A 19062-nucleotide genomic window follows, 5' to 3' on the forward strand; every position below is an offset into this window, starting at 1 on the left:
AATAAACAACAATATGGTAATGATAATTACTGTTATCACAGCAAACAAAATAATGACAAAATTTATATGAAAAAGAAAATAATTTTTTATTAGCATATCCTCTAAGTCCTCTAAAAGATAGATAAAATTAACATGATATAACCAAGTTTCTTAGCTATATCTCCCATATAGGAAAAATTCTACCTAGCGTCCATAAATTCTACCTAGTGTAATTTAATAAAACTAGCAATTCAGTTCGGTGCCGTTGTAGTTTCGTATATGCGTATAGTTTCGTATATCATCCTGATTTTTTTATGTAAATTGACTTTGAGTTCGTATTTTGCCAAGTTTTGTGAATAACAGAGTATTTGTAAGAATTTTTAAATTATTTTGTTAGAAAATCTAGATTCAAAAATCAGGAATTTAATTTTTCCAAATCTAATTTAACAAAAGCATTTCCATTTGTTTCACTATACGTGGAAATCCAACATAAAGTAATCTTACATATAATATAATCCGAAACCTCTCTAAATAAGATCAGATCCGACATCCTAAGATTTCATTTGAGAACTCTAACAAAACAGGTTGTACGGGAGCTCTATTAATAGTACAGCTTAATAATTATGTAGGTGAAAATCTCCAGCTATCCTTGAAGTATTCGTATAGATATATAAATAACTCTCTCCCGACTCATTATTGACACGTTTTTGTCTTCTTAACGCCTAATATTTCTATCTGTGATTATATCGCTAAATAATTTTTAAAGAAATAAATGTTATTATTTTAAATTGAGCTGCACAATTTCAATAATAAAATTTTCCTACTATTATTTTACAAGCTTTTTAAAATTTCACTCAAAATAATGTACAGATTGTGTGAATTGTATTGAAGATTTCTCATAGATTTCTTTTAACATAAAAGCACGAGTGCTTCTACTTCACAGATTTAATAAGAAAGAAAGTTTGTCTTATGCTTGCATTATGTGCTCTTACTTCAAACATATATCGAAATACAAAAACTTATCTTTTCAACACCCAATTTTTTTTTAAAGAAAAAAAAAAAGGAAAAAATTTTTCAATCAAACTAATGTGCTAAACCAAAGTAACAACAAAGAAAAATCAAAATTATTTCATGTACAAATTCCAGGCTACAAACAATTTTGAAAAAAGTAGAGAAGAAGAAACTTCACTTAAAGTTAGCAATAGCATTTCTTTGTATTTTTTTTATTATATTTTATTTATTCCATCTTGCTAACTATTTGGGTCTCGTATACATACATACATGTACGTTATATATTAATAAAATACGGAAAGAAAAATGTTACTAACAACCGGAAGTGGGTAGCTTGGTCACGTAAATTTGTTCACGTCAAGAAGTTTAATTTTTTTTTGTTTTATAAATTTTTGCTTTTTATAACATGAATTGTGTATATAAATTTGCCTGATTTACATATTTAATACAATACTTACACATACACATATACGTACTTTATATTTGAGCATTACTTTTTTAATAATATGTAGGTAGGATATGAGGTGCATAAGGTATGTTGAAAAATTATTTTCTTGATATTTTTTTTTGCTTTCTTCTCGGTTAAAATTCAAAATATGTCCGATTGAAATTGATTTGTTGAAAATTTGCTATACATTATTACAAAAACAAATTATAAAAAGAAAATATTGAATTTTGTATATGAGTTTTTGATTTAAAAATGGAGGTACAACATAATTTACAAACAAAAGCAGGCGAATCAAATGTGGTGAAGCGGGTATTTGAAAAAAAAACATTTATACATTTAATCATTTTTACAATTTTTTCAAAAAATTTTGAAAAAAGTGCTTATTAGTTTCGTCCAAGTCCGTGGACCCGTTTATGAAATTTGATACGTACACAGATCTTTAATATTACACAACAATTTTCGGCACAGTTTATTTCCGCAACTGCAATCTTTTCCAAATCTCTATAGATACAGAAAGCTAACGGGAATGCCGCGCCAATAAAAAAATATAATTTTTTTTTCTTAGCTGATGCAATTAAACATTGAATTCAAGCATTGGTGTCTTTTTATACCCTGCACTTCGTGAAGGGTATATTAACTTTGGTATGGAGTTTGTAACTACTTGAAGGAGTCATCTGCGGTATGGACATATATATATATTCTTGCTCAGCGTAAAATTCTGCGTCGATTTAGACATGTCCGTCCGTCCGTCCGTCCGTCCGTCCGTCCGTCCGTCCGATCGCACGATAACTCAAAAACGAATAATGCAATCGACACCAAACTTTCACAAGTTGCTTCTTTTGTGCCAAGGACGAACCCTATTGTTATTGGACCAATTCGGACAACGGGTTCGGGTAGCTGCCATACAACTCAAAGAGTTTATTTTAATTATTTCAAAAACTAATAAAGGTACAAATATAAAATTTTGTATACATGTGTCCAAGTATATTCTACATATGCTCTAAAAATTTTAATGAAATAGCTGCACCGGTTCGGTTGGCTGCCATACAACTCCAAAAGCAAATTTTTTATATTCGGCAAAATAATAAAGTCAGATTCATGAAACTTGGCAGTTGTGTGTCCAATTATAGGTCAAAGATATTTCTGAAGTTTTGGTGGAATTGCTTGACAGGTTCGAGTAGCTCCCATACAAGTCCAAAAGCTTACTTTAAATATTTGAAAAAATAAAAAAGTTAGATTCATGAAACTTGGCAGTTGTGTGTCCAATTAGAGATCAGATATACCTGCGAAGTTTTAGTGGAATTGCTTGACAGGTTCGGGTACCTGCCATACAACTCCAAAAGCTAATTTTAAATATTTGGAAAAATAATAAAGTCAAATTCATGAAACTTGGCAGTTGTGTGTCCAATCACAGATCAAATATATTTACGAAGTTTTAGTGGACTTGCTTGGCAGGTTCGGGTACCTGCCATACAACTCCAAAAGCTAATTTTAAATATTTGGAAAAATAATAAAGACAAATTCATGAAACTTGGCAGTTGTGTGTCCAATTATAGGTCAAAGATATTTCTGAAGTTTTGGTGGAATTGCTTGACAGGTTCCAGTGGCTCCCATACAAGTCCAAAAGCTTATTTTAAATATTTGGAAAAGTAATAAAGTTAGATTCATGAAACTTGGCAGTTGTGTGTCCAATTATAAATCAGATATATTAGCGAAGTTTTAGTGGAATTGCTTGGCAGCTTCTGGTACCTGCCATACAACTCCAAAAGCTAATTTTAAATATTTGGAAAAATAATAAAGTCAGATTCACAAAACTTGGCAGTTGTGTGTTCAGTTATAGATCATACAAATCCGTGAAGTTTCTATAGAATGGTTTCACAGGTTTGAGTAATTGCTATATAACAATAAAAGGTGCAGGGTATAATTCAATCGGTTCATACCGACTGAAACGTTTTTACTTGTTAAATATTTTTTTTTGTCTTACTTCAAAGATTACATACATTGCTCATCCTAAATATATGCAATTTTTGAAATATTTCGGTACATGAATGAAAATAATAAATAATGGAATTGATTTTGTAAAAAAGCAGTATTTTAACCAGCTGAAGGTAAAAGAGCTACTTTACAGACCATTGGTTTCATTTAACTTTATTATTCACAACTTTTGGTATTCACTCGTAGCACTACTGTTAAATATTGTTAGCACTCAATTTTAACTTACAAAGGTAAGAAATTTTTGGCGCGTTAACGAGTTGTTGCTCAATTCTTCATCGAAATATGTTAAAAATATTCAAAAATCTTCCATGGAGTGTAGTATGAAACAAATTTCCAAATAGAGGCTCATAAGTTTAGGTTACTTCTAAGAGAATTGTGTTTAATCCCAATTTCTTTACCAATTCTTATTTTTTTGCTATAAATTGTCAATAATTAGCTATCAATGATGAATTTTAATTATGATCTATGTTAAACTAAATTATCGTTCTGTTACTAATGTCACAATTACTGCCCAAAAATTTTGAAAATCTAATTAATTAATTTCAATATTCAAAATTCAACCATATTTATCTTCAACTCAACAATAAAAATCATAATTAAATTTGATATTTAAATATTTTGAATTGCGATTAAAATAATTTGTCATTATTTACCTTATATATATATATTTTTTTATTATATATACAATTATTATGTACATAGATATTATGTAATAAATATATTACGTTTTATTCTGTTAAACTCTCTAGAGACTAGGGAGGAGGAATGAGAATAACCAACTCATTCACAATTATAATAATATTATTCTACTAGTCATAAATATTGTAAAATATTTTACATGAGTGCCAACGCAATATGAAAAATCTATAATTAAAATAATAATAAATAAAATATAATAATTATAAAATATATTATTAATAGAATAATGATAATAATTTTACTACTCGTATGATTTTCATTAATTGTCATAATTATAGTAAAATAATTATTGTCGTATATAAAGTAATAAGAGTTTTGATTCTAATTAAAAATTTATATTTAACATAACAACAGAATACAGTGTTACCAAATTGTTTATACACATATATTTATATGCATATAATTTATCAGTAGTGTAATTTTCTAATCACTAATCAATTAATATACTTAATAATAATTATGATTCACTTAACAACAAATTAATTTTATATTAATTTTTTACACAATTTATGACAAATTGTTCAAGAATATTTTATACATGTGTAGTAACTATGATTCTTATTTTGAAATTTACGTTCATATAGCTATATCTTATCGTAATTTATAAAAAAAAAAAAAAAAATCCCAAAATAGCTATAACAAGGAAGAGCTAAGTTAACAAAACTATGTGTAGAAGAAAATGATTAATGAAAAATATTTTCAAAAAAATTGCATAGTTATAGGCGTAAATTTTGAATGAATCATAATAGAATATTATAATTGTATGGAAAAATTCCATAAAATTAATAATTTATTTGAAATATTTTATTATAATCCTTAATATTAATAATTAATTTGAAAATAGGTGAAATCATAACATCAGATCTGGTTTTTCAAAATAAATATTTATGAAAAACTGGATTCTACGTATATAATAAATATTTTAATGCACTATTAGCTATAAATCAAATAGCTATAGTTCCGGTAATTTTAATTTCAAATTAAATAACAAAAAAATTATCGTATTATTCTTAGAAAATTGAATATAATCGAAAAGTTTACTTCCTGCATGAAGTTTATTTGATAATGTTTTGTTAGAATAATTAAACGTATAGTAAATATTTTCTAAATCCTAATTGTCTTGTCATTGAAAAATTTTGGGTTTCGATAGTTAATATTTGTTATGAAAAAGAATTTCATAATGGAAATGGGACGATTATAATATCATTAATTACTCATTACAGTGTAGCTCATCATTATTTTCTGTATATTAGAAATTGTCTTCATAATGGGGAAATTTTTCACAATTATAACATATAATCTTTAGAATGTAAACAATTTTGTAATTAGATGAAGGTTCAGAAAATGTATTTTATTTGATTTTTAAAAATCAAAGTAAGGAGTCGGGGTTAATAAGTCAGAATTGAAATAAAAATCTCATCCAGAGTCATGTAGACATAGAAAATGGCCGAATCAAACAGTCCAAATCAGGGAATTGACGTCGTAAATTGAAATATCAAAGTCGAAACCTGAGATAAACTAAATATTGGAAAAACAAAAATTGCAATGAAAATTTAGTAGCAAAATTTTAGAATCGATTTCGTAGTCATTGTGTAAGAGTGATATTCTCTATAAAATATTAAATTTAGCAAGCTTTGAGCATTATAAGGTTTAAGTTATAAACCTTGCTATCAATTCTCATTGAAGTAGTATTGCCTTATTCTGCCTTATTCCCACAAAATATTAATATTTTACGTGGTCCTCAAATGTGTATTAATTAATTTTTAATTTAAAACAAAAAAAATTTTGTTATTACAATCAAAATTGTAAAAAATTTTCATGTTACGACTTTTATGTCATTTCGAAATTTTTGAAAACCTCAAATCTTAACCTTCTTAATTTAACATTCTTTGCTCGTATATATTATAGTTTTCTTCAAATTTCCTGTTCTATACAAATCTACTACTCCTATAATTTATATTTTTATCACAAATTGTCAAATATTTTTAAATCAAATACAAATTTTACGATTCGAGAATAATTATACATAATAAATTTATTTCATGATATTAAACAATGTAAAAAACATTGTCATTTTTACACCACATTGTCATTGTTACAAAATAAGAAGAACAAAAATATTATTTCAAAAATGTTAGACAAAGAAAATTCTTCTACAAAACTATGATTATGATTGATTGAAAAGTTAAGGATACCGTGAAATTGCTTCTTGTCTTGTTACTAACAAAATAAAATTGGGCCGCATGAAAAAATTTTTATAACAAGGGGATTTTCAAATATAATATTAGAAAATCCTTTCTCATCATTCATTCAAGAAAAATTTTTTAATATTTATATAGGATTTCTTGATTCTGTGGTTAACTCTAAAATTTTAAGGATATAGTTATAAATAATATGTTACTTTAGATATTATAAAGTCAATTTAAAATTTTTGAATGGGATGAAATGTAAAATATCAAATTGTTAGTATTGTACTTTGGTATATAACATGAATTTTCAAATATGTCAAGGATTTTATTATTTTTATAATATTATGTGCGGTTTTCTTAAAAATAGAAATTGATGTTTAACTAGAAAGACAATAATAACCGTAAAAGGACATTTTGAAATATAGTTGAAAGCTTGTTGACAGAACATTTTAAATTTAATAAAATTTTATTTTACAAATTTTTGATTACTCTATACATATGTATGTATGTATGTACGTAATATTAAAACTATTAAAATTGTCAAACTGTTCGAAATTTAGATGATTAACTTTTCCATTTAATTATAAATGAAATTGAGTAAGAATAGGATTAACACATGCCGCAAATAAATCATATATTTTTCACTTGTATCAAATATTTTTGGGAAATTTGATATAAATAATGTATTAGAAAGAAATCGGAAAACCTTGGCCATTTCATATGCGTTTTAAAACATAAAAACTTACGATAATTTAAGAACACATAAAATTTAATTTTGGAAGATTCCATTGCTTTCAAATCTTTTCCCATCAACGGCGTATATAATGAAGTCTTTTGCTCTAGAATTTTTAATAGGAAATATGTTACTTACTTTTAGGAAATATGTTACTTAACTTGATTGTGATTGCCTTTCATTTTTAGTAGCATTATTGAATCTACTTACAAGCGAGCTCCTCGATTTGTTTTCCAGTTAGCTGCTCAGATATTCTCGATTTTTTTCATAAACATTGCTTCGGATTTATTCGGATTTTGATTTTGTTTCGTTCACGTAAGATATAGTTTTAGATATTTTACAATACTTTCGTTCATCCGCTTATTGTATGTGATATTATCGCCCTATAACTAAGTTTAACATCATTTCGAACAGTATCACTTACTAAACACTTAAATGCTTTAAAATTTTAATATACTTAGCTATTGAACAACATCTGACTCGCATATTTTTCTTTCATTCTTCTCGCATATGTTTAAAATCAATAATATCCAGCAAAGTAAATCTTAACTCAAATCAGTTTCTTGATGAAATTAGAAGGTGTGTGATTTCTATAACAATGAGAATATATGTATGTAAGATAATTCTTAAAGTTATAGAATCTATTAGCAAACTTAATCATATTTACTAGTTTTTATATAGTAATTGCTTCATTGTAATTAGTTAAGCTAAAATTTATCCTTGAGACCTTAACTATGAAAAGTTTTTAATAAGTAAAATTTTCTAAAAAAATTTCGAATTTTCTAAATTTATTTCAAACAAATAATTCATTCCATTTACTCCTTATTAACCAACTTAAAAATCTTTATAACGAAAAACTCCTTAAATTGAAATTCGTATTGGCGAAACAAATTGATTTATGAGCCCATTTTAGAATTTTTTCGTTAAATAATTGCACTTTCTATTCAAAAAGAAAAGTTACCTAAATCCTTAACCTACATTACTTAAAATTGAAAACATTTTTGTTTTTCTATTCAAATCAAATTCTTTCTAAAATTAAAGAAAATTAGAAAATTTTAAATAATTTCTATTCTACTTTTTTTATTATAGAATTTTACAATATGTAGAATAGTTAATAAGTCTTATAGAAATTAATTCCAATCACGAAACATTTTTTTCTGTACACGCTAACAAAATTATAGACGATTGCATAAACTACACACCACTCACTACGATTAAATTGTTTTCTTCAATTTTTTTACTAGATAATTGTGTAAATTTGCCTAACCTCATACTAACCACATCAAACTATCTTAAATATGCTTTATGTAGAATATAAATTTGTAGGGTTTAATGTAAAAATTAAATTGTTATAACATTCTTTAATTTTATCTACTTTAAGAAGAACAAAAAAATGTGAATATTATGCTCTAGACATTCATAAAATTTACATTGGACTATTTGTGATTACGTACCTAGTAAACTCAATGACGTAAGAAACTCGTTCATGGTATATCAACAATATCGTGCAGCAGCCCTATGCTTCTTCCAAGATTGAAGTAGGAATAAAAAATTTGTAATTTAAGAGGTAATGAAAAATTAAACCTTTGAGAACTTTGATATTTGTACTCTTTTTTCTGTAAAAACTGATACACAGCTGAAATTCATGTAAATTTTTATCTTACATGTTAATATTGGAAATATTAAGCCACTTCTTTTTAAAATTCCATTTAAACTTCTCATAATTTCCTAGCATAAAATGAAAATTGCTCTTCTACTTCTGACAGAATACCAGATTATACTGGTGTTGTTCAAAAAATTTAAATAAAAAATCGTAACAAATAGCGAATGAAAACGAATTGGGGTACATCAAAAATTGCTATAGAAAGCGGATTGGACTTCATCACGTACCTCACAATTTCAAAAATTTTTCACAATGCATTTCTTCTTGGAATTCAAAATACGTAATACGCTTTTATTTCAAACTCAAAATCGTGTATAATTTGGTGCACATGTCGCCGAATAGGGTTATTGGTCTCTAAAATATTTCGTTCCACTTAAATAAATTTTAAGCTATAAATTGCCCGATTTTTTTTTTTTTTATTTTTATATTCTATAAAATATCCTTTTACAATTAAATTACATTGTTGTAGAGATCTAATATGCACATATATATATAAAGTGTTATTCATGTTTGTACAAATATGATATAAGAGTTATACATTATCAAAAGAATGAATACGTATAAGAACGGTTCAATACACCTACATTTTTATATAGTATCCGTTTTGAATAATTGCACTATTACTATTTGCCACTATTATTTGTATTTGTACAATATATTAACTGTTCTACACAATACAGTTTACCTATATTTGTATAGATTAAATCTGGATATATTAAAATTAATTATATTATACAATTATTATACTTGTACGTAAATTTATAAATACTTAGCTAGTCTATTATGTTTTTTTTCAAAAAATATCTTCATACACTTTCAGTTATATTTCATTTTAATGAAAAATGGTCATAATAATGATGATATAATAATTACGTTGAATACGGTTCTTAAAAGTTGAATGACTCCGTTCCTAGTAAGAATTTATGGCATTTAAAACGTATAACACTTTCTACAGCCTTAGCCTTATAATAAAGGCTAGTGAGAAGAATATAGGAACGTACATTCTGACGAATAATATAATTATTATATAGACATAATACCGTCAAATTTTTGAGATTTAAAATTATAAAATAAATTTTAGCTCCGTATAACAATATCTCCATGAAAAGCTGGTTTCCATTTAAAAAATAATATTATTTTTCTAGAGTAACATCGGAATGTTAAATATCTCTAAAATGAGCGTTTTCAATTTGTACATGACATTTTTTACTACGTCATTCATTGGTGACTATAGAAATACTGTTATACAAAAGCAAAAACTATAACCTATAAATTTTAATTAATTGATAATTTGGCATTTATTTTCCATATAAAAATGTGACATCATCCACTGCAACAAACATGACTATCTACTATTTTCAACAACTTGTTTAGTATATAATTGAAACTTTTATACACTTAAAGTGTTATACGCTTAGAGTTTTTTACGTTATCAATTTATATATATGAACATTTTTTAAATATTTTTCGTATTATAGGTCTATACCACAAACTGTCCCCAAACTGATAAGCCCACGAATCTGCAAACGAAACAAATCCACGAATTAAACCAATGTTTCTTCAATTCTACCAATGTATGTGTATATAAGCTCTTCATTCGGAAGAATTTTCGTGTTTATATTCCGAATAATACCGAAACTGTGACCTTTTAAATTTCTCGAAATTACATGTGTTAAATAGTAGATTAAAATTTCTTTTTGCAATATCCAAAAACTACATTTTTTGCAGTTTCATGGATTTACGACATGGGGGAAAATACTGTACCCGGATTGTTGTTATTTTCTGTTCGAAATTGCAACTAACAAGAAGGTAAAACGGGTTCCTTTTTTCGTATTTTTTTTTAATTGATTTTCCTTTTCATGTACAAAATATGTGTAGATGCCAGGATTTATGAACATATTTTATGTACACTCGCATGAGAGTACAAATAAAATTGAATAATTTTATGCAATAAAGAAACAAAAAATTAAATTTAATAATAAGACACGCTAAATTGCAATATATTTTACCGTTGAAAGGATAATTTGCCTATCAATAACATTTTAACTGACAAGAAAAATGATCAAAAACAATTTTGTGGAATAACAAAACAAAAAATTCAAAGAAATATAGCGGAGGAAGCAAAGAAAAATTATAAAAAATAATAATGAAAATTTTGCTATTAAATTATTCTAAATTCCTAAGTTAGAAATTTTCATAATTTTAATATTATTTTGTATAAAATAAAATTAGAATAGAGGTATTTTAAAGAATAACTAGGATATTTTTGGACAAATATCTATGACCTATGAAATTTATGATATTTCTGCACCAATTCGCAGTTGAAATAAAATTCTAATTACATTAAGTGAACTGGAAATTGTCGGAATAAGACGATAGTCCGGCTAAATTATACAATGTATATTATTTTCATGTTTTGTTGAAAATAGCCTCATAACAGTAAATAAAAAATAATTAGATTACATGAAAGAATTTAATTATACATTTGATATTTTCTATAAAATATATAGATTGTTTCGAATACGCGCCCAAGTAAGATAAATTCCTTGCGATCCTAAAAATTTAATAGGAATCCTCCTAAAAATTTCAAAATCATTCGAATTCAGACCTGCAATACTTTTCATTTTTAAAGAGTTCTTATTTGAGCTTTTGAATATTTGATACAGAAATTACCTTTGTATATATGGAAGTCAATTTAGAAGCTAGTCAATAAAGAATGAATTATTGTTGAAACGTCCTATATGTGTTGCTATGTCTTTTCACACTCGAATGCACAGTAAACTCGAAATTTTCATATAACCCATAAGGTATCAATCAACAGAAACGTTCTCCATATTTGAAAATAAAAGGCGTTCTATAAACCATCAGTAATCCAGAATTTAACACCACAGAGCCCCACTATCTTATTTACATTATTTACAAATTTAATGTAAACTATCGTATAAAACTTTTCTTCACATATTTTGTAAAATAATAATTCAACCACTTACCTAAAACCGTCGATTAATCCTAATACGATATGCTTATACTTTAATCATACTTATATCGTAATTCGAATTCCAACTAAATATAAGGTATGAATGTATGATATACAGGACTTCCCCAAAAACTATTATATAAACGAACTCCAGTATCTTGAGAAGGTGAATCCAGAGCCAACCAGAGTTTCCCGTCTCCTATTATTATGAGTAAAAAAGGGAGTATTCAATAGGTTTTATATGGCACAAATGTAGGAATACAAAGTATTCATTTCATATCACAAATTTACTTTAAATTTAATTTCATTTTTTTCTTAAAAATTTTCAAGAATTTTTAATAAAATTCGTCCACCTTTTTAATATTCAAATATGCATGTATTTTTATAGTATATTGTGTCACAAGCCATTATATATTTTTTTTTTTAAATAATAAAACTTAAAAAAGGCCCATAAAACAAATTAAAACATAAATTTAAAAAGAAATTTTGTACTTATTTTTATTACAAATAAGTTTTCCTATTCTATAATTTTTTTCCCGAAATTTATGAAGCAGTAAGGAACAAATGTTAGTATTGAAATACTAGAGAGGTTTTTCAGAATATCGGATATCTCTTTGAAAGCGCAGGAAATGCAACAAAAATTAATGGATTTTAACTCTGAACAACTTATTGCCATGGGCACTCTATTTATTGCTAGGTTAAGTTAGGTTAGGTTAGGTTGCACGACCCCCCGAAGAGTACACCTAGGCCACCAAGGCTCGTTATGATGCCCTCGGATCTTCTCCGTTATTACTATACATTGCTATGAATTGAAAGGGAATCTGTTAACAAACGCACGTTGTTCAGAGTTCTTCCCAGCAAAATCAATAATTTTGAAAATAATTTCCCTTTATTGAATTGTTTTGAAAGAATAATTTGAAATTTTTAAAAAATATATTTCATATTACCTACGACTACTACTTTAAATGTTCGTTATTATGAATGGAACACCCGTACAACATTAACTTTTTGTTTAGTAATCTATTGATTTAAAATTAACTTTCATTTTAAGAATTTAATTAATTCCTATCTAAAAATACGGCATACTGCTTACAGCAATGTATTTAAATTTCTGTCAACTGATTTTAATATTCATGATTTCGGGTAAGTTAATTCTTGTAGTAAATTGTAAAATGTTGAAAAAAGATTTCGCAGCTAGCCTTGTTTCATTGTAGCCTTCACATATATCACTTATACTATCTCATTTCCCAAGACATAAATTCGAAAATATCTCTGAAAAAGTTGAACATCAGTTCCCCAATATTTAGAAAGGACCTACACAAAGTAATTTATTAAAAGTCAACCTAATCTGTTCGTTAAAAAAAAATCTAAAGCTACAAAAGCCAAGTTTCAATCGGAAATTGTAAGATGTACCTATAAAATAGCTAGTTGTTTTGATATTCGAAATCGTTGTGCATTGAAATCGACAAATTTGGCAAATTTTACATTTTAGTTGTTGTTTTGTTATTTAGACCTTTATTTAACAGAACTGCCTATAATTCATAAAATTTTAAAGTAGATTTTTTAAAAATTTCATATAAAAAACACTTTCTTATATTCTTCCCCATATCTTGTTGCAGATTCTACCACAGAATAACTTCATATTTTTTTCTAAATTTCGTTTTTTTTTCTCGTTATTCTTCTTCTTTAACATTCATATTTTGTATACATAATAAACGTAAATCCTTAATGATTAATTATACATGCTCAAAAGGATAATAAGAATCATGAAAAATAGCCCTTAAGAAGTAATACATCATCATAAATGAAAAAACAGAGGAAAGCAAAAAAAGTAAAAAAAAAATGAAAAATCTGGTTAGTTTATGTGTATGTGTAGGTTGGAATTACTGTGTAAATGCTAGTCTCCCCGAATCAAATTTCAAACTAATTTTCAAAAAATTTCCGATATTTTTTATAGAATATAAGAAACAATAATAATATTTTATACCTACCTATATACATATACATTTTTTATTTATTATAAACAAATCTGATAACAAAAAGTTTGTAATATTGTAATTTTTAAAGGACAAAAATATTAAAGAAGAAATTTTATTAAACATATAAGTTGTTGGTGTTTATACTGTGGAGCCTTACTTAATAATATGTAATATAGTTGTTTGTAATTCAAATGTCATAATAATTTAACAAAATCTCTTCTATATATTAAAGATAATGAACAGTGAATTCTAGAAATTTTTAATAAGAATTTAATTTTTTGTTGAACATCGAAAAATGTGTGTTTTACCGAACGAAATTTCAATACGGTTGTTGACGAAATTTTAATATTCGGAATAATCTTAAATTTATTAAAATCAAACATTTGTCTATTGTACGTAAAATGCGCATTCTTGTGGTTTAATCAAATTTGCTCTTCTAAAAAGTGAATAAAATATGAAAGAGTGCGGATAGACCTTATTCCTGTTGAATTTGAAATATTTTATTTCTCACTTTATAAGGAAACGCGCTTACAAATTCAATATTGCTACATAATTATTAATTCCAAATTTGTAACCAACAAAAAAGCCGAACTACTCTAACTCAAACCCGATCAGTATAGTCTAGCAATCCAATAGAACATGAATGTCATTAAGTAATATGAAAATATAATAGTTCTCTTGATAACCAACTGTATAGGAAATGAAAAGATATTCAATATTTCAACTTGAAAAAAATTCAAATTACATGTTTCAAATTAAAATTCATGTTTTGAAATGAGCAAAGAAAATAATCACTTGCAGAACGGATCAGTAGCGTGAATAGAAGAATAACGATTTAGAGCACAAAATTAATTTAAAAATTTCCCACTTGCAAGAATTTTTTCTTACATAAACTGAACTCGCACCATTAATGCGTTTTAGAGGCGGAATCCTAAAATTTTATTTAAAATTTAGACTTCATCTCTTTAATTCTTTATGTGCTTCAAATAATTTTTGATTTCACTGTCCACTTCTAATAAAAACGAATGAAAGTAAAAAAAAAAAATTTCATAAATTTCTTAATAAAAAAAATTTTCTTCTTAACTTTCTCTCTTCCTGTTTTTCTGCCTATTCTCACAAAAAAATAAAAAATAGAGAACTTAATCCTCGAAAAACGAAAACTCATAAAAATAAATAAGAAGGAACATTGAGAGTATCAACAGCAACAAAAAAAAAAAGTACAAAAATACAAAATCACAAGTCCAAGTCATTCAACCAAGTCCTGTGACATAAAAAAAAATTTATTTTATTATGCATACCACTAAAGTACCTACATAATACACATACATACACAAATACAAGTTTACTTAGTTTAACTTGTAAATTTTTATGAAACGACATTAAATACGGTAAAAATTATAATAATAATAATAAAAAAAAACAAACAAACAAAATTTGCTTAGTTATGCTGAAAAAAGGATATTTAAAGACAAATAAAACTTTATTTGTAATTTTGTTTTTGTGTTTATACAAAAAATCCTTCACAATTTTCAAGTTTTAGTTAAAACCTAATTTAAAATCTTCATGTATAAATAAAATACAAGGAGAAATGAAGTGTACCGCATAAAACGCGGAGTTTCTCATTTTAATGAAAAAAAAAAAAAAAATTTTTTTTTTTTGTTTTTTTTTTTTTTTGAAGGTTTGGGGGTTTGACATGAAAAAAGAAAAATCAAATGTATAATAATTTTTCATAATGTTGTAGAATTTTCTCCCGATTAATGTTTTGTAATTAAACTATGGCAGATTAATTGGAGAACAAACATTGGAGAAGTTATCCTGGCCTCATATTCTCCAATATTCTCGAATAATTTTCGTATAAAACCTGGGTGTTCATAGATAGTTTGGTAATATCATTGAATTACTGAACTTAGTTAAAGTTTTTATTGTAATTAAGAAAGGATTACATTGATCTGGAAAAGAGCAGTAATGGTTATGGGAATAATTTGGAAAATAATGAAATTCTACGAGTTAATTCATATAGATACAAATGAAATTAAGAAACATTTAAAATTAAGATGCATATTGAGTTATTTAAAATGGGAGCACAAAAATAATCTATATAGAAAGGATCCGTAATTTCATAGGAGAAATTTATTTTAAAATCTCAAATTTTAATTTGTAATTAAGAATTTAAAAGTAATTGTAATAGGATTCGAACAAAATTTCATTAATTAATGGTTCATGGTTCATGGTAGCATGTTAGCATGGTAGCATGGTTCATTTTCACAAATGGTGGCATGATTCATTTTCATATAGGACCAGTTATGAGAAACATGAATCTATTAGTAGAATTCTGCGTTTATGCGATAAACACAAAATTATTCAAAGTAAATAGAATTAATATAGATTTTTAAGATAAATTCGCGATATTAGCTGAATCTTTTGCAGCTATCAAGACTTATTATGAAATCCTCACAATTAATCAAGCCACTCCTATTAGATAAACTAACAAAATGAATGCAATCTGAAACAATTCTTAATCCTATAAGTTAAATATTAAAGGGTAATATCAAATTTCCCACCCGTGGTACGATAACCGTCGGCAATACAAATTCTTACAATAATACAAATTATGTCCGAAACAGTGGCGATTCCAAAAGCCATTTATGCAAAAATATTAAATAATATAATTATGTCCGTATAGTGTCCCGGAAAATATAGCTTTTGCCCAAGCCTTATATACATCCTGTTTTGTTAAACTCGACCCCAGTAAATTAAATATTAAGTTTAATACAGTAAAAGAAAGTGTTATTTGCTGTTCAACTTTTAATGTCGGGAATATATGGGAAAAAGGACAAAAAAAGTTTTAAAATTTTTTCTCTTGTAATTTTTTTTTTTGAATATTTTTATTTTTCCCTTACTATTTTTTATTATTTTGTATATAATATGCCTTTTGTGCCATACTTTAATTACTCGTGCGTGTCCTGAAAGCATAACTCATTGCAAATTAAATGGTTTTATGTATATTTTTCGTTTAAGGAGGAATTTAACAAGAGGAAACAAAAAACAAAACCAAAAACAAAAAATTAAAAACACACAATTTTTTTTTAAGGATTTTTGTTTTTTTTTTCTGTAATTTTTTTTTACTTATTTGTTTGTTGTTCTTTTGATAACGACTATTGTAACTTTTAACGAGTATAAAGTGGTGGTTACTGATTTCATTTATATACAAATATTTCACTTTTTATTTCAAAAAAAAAAGGTAAATATAAAAATTACTTTGTTTTTTTTTTTTTAGTTGTTATTTCGCCCATTATCCTATTTCTATATTGTATTTGTTGTTGTTGTTGTTGTTGTAGGTAAATTATGAAAATGGTAGTTAAGAAAATTTTAAATATGGAAAATGTCATGCGATTTTCAAAATATTTTCATCCTTGATGTTTAAATAAATAAATTAAAGAAAAATATGTAAGTAAAGAATTGGGCTACTTGGGGAACAGGGATAGAATGTTTGTGAGAAAGAGAGAAAGATTTAGAAGGTGGAAGAGAGGATGGAGAGGGGTGCGGTATGAAAATGGAGAGATTACATTTCAGAATTATTATGAATTATTATATGATACGTATGTAAAAATAATATTAATGAATGGTTGTACTAAAAACGTAAATATTTATTAATGAAATTCGTGTTATTTTAAGTACATAATGGTAAGTTTATAATTATATACACATATACATAATAAATATATATAAATTATATTTGAATTTATAGATTTCTAAGCTCTTGCCAATAGAATTAGAAAACTTTTTCATCAAAATTTTATTAAAAGAGCTTTAGAATTAAAAAAATTTTGATTAATTTCTCTAATTTAATACGTCAATTTCTACACAACAAAATAATTACAACCAAGATATTATGGGCTCATTCTTTAAGATTTCTTTGCTAATTTTAATATTTGCCTCATATTATGGTACTAGCTTTAAGATGAAATCATGACTTTTCTTAAAATTTCCGGTTTCTAAATAATATTAGACTTCGATTTTAAAGTTATTTCAAAAAATTGCTATATGATTTAGTTCGCATTTTGATAGCAATTTAATTCAATAAGATTTCAAATTCTAGGCTAAAATTGATGTGAAATTAGCTTATTCATATGTGATTTCAAAAAAAAAAATTAGCTCACATGCATTATCGGATAAAAATACAGCTCGTATATAACATTAACAGATTCTTTATAAATATTAAAATTTTCAATATAACATACAAAATGTTAAGTGATTTAATATAACATCCTGCATAATAAATACTCTAGTTGGTAATTAAAAAATGATGCAGTTTTTATACAGCTTCATTAAATTTCAAATGTTAAACTAAAAAGAGGCTTATACTTAAAATATAAGAAGAACGCCACCTAAAGTTAGAGTTAGTAGCAATTTTATTTAAAATGTCGGGCGAGATTAATTCACTTTTCAAGAGCTGAAAAATTAATAACGTATTCGCGATATCACGTCTTTTTCCCAGTCTGGGTAAGTCAGTTTATTTAAGTTTATGTTTAAAAAGTGGAAGAATGATGACGTTTTTCCAAGGAAAAAGGCGTAGAGCGAACATCATAGTGTAAATCTCAAACATTTTTTTTTAAATAGACTCAATCCTGTTAATATATATATTGTAATAGGGCGACATATTTGCAAAAAATATTCAAGATAACGAGAAGAACGATCTTAAGACATAAGGATCATTCAACTCTTTTGACTAGCATTTAATGAAGCCCAACATTAAGCTTAATCTGCATATGATATGGTTGTAGTGGTTTTGGAATGATAACTTGTTATCCAAGTAAACACCTAATAAATTGTTTCATAATTGAATCGCCTCGACTAAGAGCTTAACCATTTAAAGTATGAAAATGGCCCTATATCCTCCATTTACGGCAATTTCAAATACTATTATGCCATACGGTATAGAATTTTTCGTATATACGGTATCCAATTTTAATACCTTGTTCCTCAAAATTACGACTATATACAGGATTCAATTAAAAATTTTGTCAATTTGTCAACTATTTTTAATTGAAATATCGTTTAATCGATTTTATACTATACGAATAATATTGTTAAGATTTTGAAAATTTTAATTTAAAACCTTGAAAGTCAAATCAAAAATATTGCTAAGAATTCAAAGAGCAATATTTTTGGAAAGAACAGAAAATTTAACAATTAAGCACGTTAAATATTTTAAAATCAATTGCAAATCTTATTAAATAAAAAATTAAGTAAAAAAAATTTAGCATTATCGTAATTTTTAACATCATCATGAAAATCGTTGTTTGTTAAAAAGTAAATTTAAAATTAACAATATTTCAATATTAAAATTAAAACAGAGAGACAAAAATATAAATCCAATAATACCACC

This window comes from Condylostylus longicornis, unplaced genomic scaffold, assembly GCF_029603195.1.
Source record: "Condylostylus longicornis isolate FDR11 unplaced genomic scaffold, ASM2960319v2 ptg000077l, whole genome shotgun sequence".
NCBI classification, from domain to species: Eukaryota; Metazoa; Arthropoda; class Insecta; order Diptera; family Dolichopodidae; genus Condylostylus; species Condylostylus longicornis.